The sequence below is a fragment of the Suricata suricatta genome, chromosome 12, assembly GCF_006229205.1.
Source record: "Suricata suricatta isolate VVHF042 chromosome 12, meerkat_22Aug2017_6uvM2_HiC, whole genome shotgun sequence".
Classification (NCBI taxonomy): Eukaryota; Metazoa; Chordata; class Mammalia; order Carnivora; family Herpestidae; genus Suricata; species Suricata suricatta.
Window position 1 is genome coordinate 1466652 of NC_043711.1, and position 5451 is coordinate 1472102.

The 5451-nt window shown below is 56.0% G+C and overlaps 1 long non-coding RNA gene across 2 annotated transcripts; it reads right to left on the reverse strand.

Annotated features, from left to right (window-relative positions):
* Window positions 1-36: 36 nt before the first annotated feature.
* Window positions 37-1957, reverse strand: LOC115273084. Of its 2 annotated transcripts, none has more exons than XR_003900657.1 (3): window positions 1909-1957; window positions 1072-1184; window positions 37-197 (listed from the first exon to the last, which is right to left on the reverse strand). It is a non-coding gene; the product is annotated as an uncharacterized LOC115273084 (long non-coding RNA). The 2 variants fall into 2 exon arrangements; XR_003900656.1 differs by lacking the exon at window positions 1909-1957 and adding an exon at window positions 1453-1621 and having other exon boundaries at window positions 1143-1184.
* Between the last annotated feature and the right edge of the window lie 3494 nt (window positions 1958-5451).

Genomic DNA, 5451 nt, shown 5'->3' on the forward strand with positions numbered 1-5451 from the left:
AAAAAAAAATAAAGATGAAGGAACCTGAAAACATGCTCAGTGATGTCACACGTATAATTAAAATAAAATGAAATAAGAAATAAAATAAAAATAAAATAGCTGAGCTCACAGGGGCGCTTGGCCTGCTCACTCAGTGGAGTCTGCGACTCTTGATCTCAGGATCCTGAATTCGAGCTCCGCCTTGGGTGTAGAGATTACTAAAAAAAAAAAAAAAAAAAAAAAGTAAATTAACTTAAAAAAATAACTGGCTCACAGATACAGAGAAGAAGTTGGTGGTGGTGGCAGCGGAGGGATAGGAGGTGAGCAAAATAGGTGAAGGTGGTCAAAGACACAAATTTCCAGGTATAAGATGAATACGTCCTGGGGACACCACACACCACATGGTGACTGCAGTTAATAACACTCTATTGCATGTTTGAAGTTGCTAAGCGTTCATCGCAAGAAAAAAATTGTAACTACGTATGGCAATGGTTGCTAACTAGACCTACGGAGGGCATTTCAACAATGCCCACAAAGATCAAATCATTAGGCTGTCCACCTGAAACTCATATAATGTGATATGTCAGTTACATCTCAGCATTACACACGCGCGTGCACACACCCTTCCGTGAAAGAAGCCAGGCACAAAAGGCCACAGAGTACATGATTCTACTTATATTAAAGGTCCAGAAGAAGGGAGTCCATAGAGCAGGGTCTTGGTGCCTGGACATTTGGCCACATAGTTCTCTGTGGGGCTGGGATGTGGAGGAACATCTCTAGGCTCCCCACCCGGCCCCGTGATACCAGGAGCACCACTGCCTCACTCCAGTCCCACAGACCAAAATGTTTAGACATTTCCACGTGTCACTTAAGAGCCAAAATCGCCCCCAGTTAAGGACCCCTCCTCCCCCTACCCTAGAACTTGTGGAGAACCCCTCCTTCCCACACATCCCCCCTTGGGGACTGTGGCTGGCACAGCTTCCCTCGGGGAGTCCAGCCAATGACATACTGAGAATGTGACTCCCCTTCTAGCGCGGAGGTCTCCCCTGCATACTCGCCTGTCTTGAACACCTGACGCTCACCGATACTCACCTCCACCAGAAGCAAAGGGCAGGAGCAAGTCCCTAGCTAGACTGTCACTATGCTGTCTTCTCAAACGTTACCTTGTGCTTTGAACCCGATATTGTCATCTGCACCTCCTAAGGCTGGGATATCAAATACAAAAGACAGTTGGTAGAATGTGAGGGCATTTAAAGTAGAGCGAGAATAGGTGATACTCCAGGCGGCAGGGCCAGAGGGGAGGGAAAGGACTGAGGTTGGAGGGCGGCATGGGGTCACCTTTCCAGTGCTCCATCCCCAGACTTAGCTGCAACCCCCTCCTCATCAAAGCAACTGGACCAGAGCCCAGAGCCACAGATCAGCGCCCTGATCCCGAGGCTTCTGCAACTCAGGGCCTCGCAGGGTCCCACCCACCGTGAACCGGTGTCTCCCCTTCTGGCATCTAGATGTCCCATCCGTGTCCTGGTCTCTCCCTGGCCAGGGTGCCCTGCTGGCTCCTCCGGCTGGTCTGGGCTTCAGCCTTCCCGTCTGTGAAACGGGGTCCGGTCCCTGCTGCACGCCCTGACTTCTCAGCGCTGGGCGGGGCTCGGGGGCCCTGAGCACCCCGCCCCCGACGCGGGACCCCTGGGTGCTGGACTCCAAGTCCCAGAAAGCCCTGCGCTTCCCGTGGGTGGGGCCCGGGACATAGCCCTCCCCGCGCGGTTGGAGAGGCGTTGGCAATTTTCAAATTTTGGCGCTGGGCGGGCGGGGCGGCGACAGCTGCGGCTGTCCTCCGCCCAGTCCGCTGGCTGAGCTCCAGACCTCTTTCCCGCCCGGGACGCTAAGGCACGGGACCCCCTAGCAGGGGCGAAGCGGAGGCGGGATTCGAACCCAGAACCGGTTGGCCCCGGAGCACACGAAAGTGCACGGCTGGCTGCTTTGGAGGCAGGGGGTCCGGGCAGGGGTGGGCGGGGCCGAGCCGGGACCGTCCAGCGCGCCCACTCCTCCCCCCAGGCGTCCCCTCCGCGCCCCTCGCTCCGCGCGCGGTTTGGCGCCTGATTTTTCAAACTCTCGGTCCAACGGCCGCCGCTGGCTGCGGGCCGGGCTCGCGAGCCAGGATCCCAGCTTCCGGAGCCTGGGTCTGTGGGGCCTGGATTCCGGAGCCTGGCGGGGAGCGCAGACACGAGGCCAGACTCGGGAGCCGGCAGCCCAACCCTGGAACACAGAGGCCGAATTCCGGAACCTGGAGATGGAATCTGGGGGCGGGGGGCGGGGGGGGGCGCGGCGGGGCAGGCCGCCGTGCCTTACAGGAGTGGAATGCACTAGAGACCCCCCAGTGCCCGGGCTTCCCCCCTGTGCGGGGCACCGGGGCTGCATCGGGGACGCTGACAAAGATCCTGCTGGGGGCCGCTGACCTGGGCGGAGCTGGGGGACGGGACATGGGGGGAATAAAGCGGAGTGAAGGGGCTTGGGAGCATGCGGGTAGGGGGTTACATTTTTTTAAAGCTTATTTTGAGAGAGAGCGGGGGAGGGGCAGAGAGAAGGAGGGAGAGAATCCCAAGCAGGGTCTGCCATGTCAGCTCGACGTGGGGCTCAATCCCAAAAACCATGAGATCATGACCTGATCTGAAATCAAGAGCTGGAGGCTTTGCTGAATAACCCACACAGGCGCCCTGGCAAAAGGTACTTTGAAATCGAACTTTTCGGGGGGCCTGGGTGGCTCAGTCGATTAAGTGTCCAACTTCAGCCCAGGCCGTGGTCTCATGGCTTATGGGTTCGAGCCCTGTGTCCGGCTCTGTGCTGATAGCATGGAGCCTGCTTGGGACACGTGCTCTGCCCCTCCCCCGCTGCATCCTCATGCTCTCGCTCTCTCTCTCTCTCTCTCTCTCTCAAAATAAATTAAAAAGTAAAGTCAAGCTTTGTTGAAGCAAGAGTGCCGCCATCTTCATGTTTGTTCAACTTTATGCTTTTAAGCAGTTTCAGAGACAGATATTAAAGAGAGAAATAAATATGTAATATGACATTAGTGTATTAGTTATCTATCACTGTGTAACAAATCGCTCCAGATTTAGTGTCCTAAAGCAACTCACATTTCTTCTCTCAGTTTCCATGGTTCAAGAATCTGGGTGGAGCTTCACAAAAGCTCACTTCAAGCTCACTCACACTGGTGGGGTTTTTTTTTTAATGGTTATTTAGTTTTCAGAGACAGAAACACAGCGTGAGCAGGGGAGGAGCAGAGGGAGAGGGAGACACAGAATCAGGAGCAGCTCCAGGCTCTGAGCTGTCAGCACAGAACCTGACGTGGGGCTCGAACCCACAAACCGTGAGATCATGACCTGGGCCAAAGTCAGATGCTCAACCCACTGAGCCACCCAGGCGCCCCCTCACTCTGTGGACGAAAGGGTCCGAGTCCTCGCACACAGCTGGGCTGAGAGTCTCCGGTTCTTGCCGGCTGTGGTCTCAGTTCCTCATCACACGACAAAGGATCTCCTTTGGGTTCTGAAGCCCTGGCCGTTCGCTGTAAGAGGGAAACAGAAAACACAAACAACCCAAGCAGCCCTCGGACAACGGATCCACACCTTCGTGTAAATATACACTGTGGAATATTGTACCGCAGTAAAACTGAATGTTCCTCAGGGACACCATCCACAGAATGACCTCCCCAACAGAAGATCGTGCCAAGAAAGCAAAGTGGAGAAATGTAGCAACAATATCCTGCCGCGTTTATAAAATCCGAAACGTGGCCGCCCCGCTTCTCTGTTATTGACGGGTGCTGCAAAGGTGATGCGCCGAAAGAAACGGGGAACTTGATCACTCAGAAGTCAGCGTCGTGGTTGCGTCTGGTGCAGAGGGGGTGACACCCGGGGTGGGTACCTGGTGGCGCTTCAGCACGGCGCTCCCACGGCATTTCAAACGCCTGGTGGTTGTGAGGTCTCTATCCCATAAGCTGGACGTATAAGTTACAGATGCTTTTTGTGGGTTTGATGCATTTCACGTTTCAAAAATGGAAGGAAACACACCCTCCTTCAGGACGCTGCGTAGAACAGCCTGGTCCCAGGAGGAACAGCGCATCCCGCCCCCAGAGAGAAGCGGCATCGTGGGCCACAAGGAGGGGTCGCCTCAGCTCCGGCGGTGACGACCTTGACTCCATGAATGTATCCACTCAATACACATTGCAGGCCGTGCATTACACAATGTTATACTCAATTGTATCTCAAGGGTTTTTTATAAAGTGTTTTAAATGTTTACTTATTTTTGAAAGAGAAAAAGGGAGAGAGACAGAGCATGAGCAAGGGAGGGGCCAAGAGAGAGGGAGACACAGAATCCAAAGCAGGCTCCAGGCTCTGAGCTGTCAGCACAGACCCGACATGAGGCTTGAACTCATGAACCACGAGATCATAACCTGAGCCAGACTTGGGTGCTGAACCATCAGAGCCACCCAGGTGCCCCTACAAAAAAATGTTTTAAATGAAATTTTAGGGGCGCCTCGGTGGCTCCGTCGGTTAAGCATCTGACTCTTGACTTAGGCACAGGTCATGATCTCACAGTGCGTGGGTTCAAGGCCCCTGGACTGAGCCACCCAGGAGTCCCAATGCTAGCGCTGTTTTCAGGACTCAGTAGCCACACATGGCTGCCAGCGACAGCCAGCACAGGTTGAGGAGAACGCTGGGAAAGTCACCCAGGAGAGGGACGGTAGTGGTCTGGGCTGGCGCCGCTGCGGCACTAGGACCTGGCCTGTCCCCCTTTGTGGGCCTCTCCCTGCACCTCCTTCCTAGACCACACTCTGGTGTGCAGGACTCGGGACTCACCCGTCTGCAACACCTGGGCAGAACCCCCCTCGGGCCCACCCTCCCAAAGGCCCGCTGTGACCCAGGGTGCATGCTGCCGGACTCGGGTAGCGAAGAGCAGCTGCTTTTTGAAGTGGGGGGGGGGGGTTGTGAGCTGAGATGCCACCTGCCTGCAGGCCAGGACCGGGTCACACAGATCAGACCCCCGGAGGGGGCAGCAGCGGGCGGCCGCGTCTGGGGCAGAACCACAAGGAGTCCGAGAATTCTACACGTGAACCGGGCTCGCCAGGAAGGTCTGAAGGTTTGAGTCCCGGTCTCTCTCTGTGCAGTAGGCGAGTCCCAAATTGTATCACAGCCCAGGCTTCTGCGGGTCGGGAATGTGGCTCAGCTGGGTGGTGCTTCTGTCCCATGTGGGATGGGGTTGACCGCGTCACTGGGCAGCGTCTGACTTGCAGGTGGTTGGCCTGGTGCCTCAGTGAGCCCCTCTCCCCTTCTGTGTGGTTCCGTGTGTCCGGGGCAGCTGCCCAGCGGGACTTCCGACGTGGCGTCTCAGGCTCCCTGGGAGCCAGACCGAAGCTCCAGGCCTCCTGAAGTTTAGGACCGGGGCTAGCAGGCAGTCGGCGAGCCCCAGGTGCAGCCCAGATGT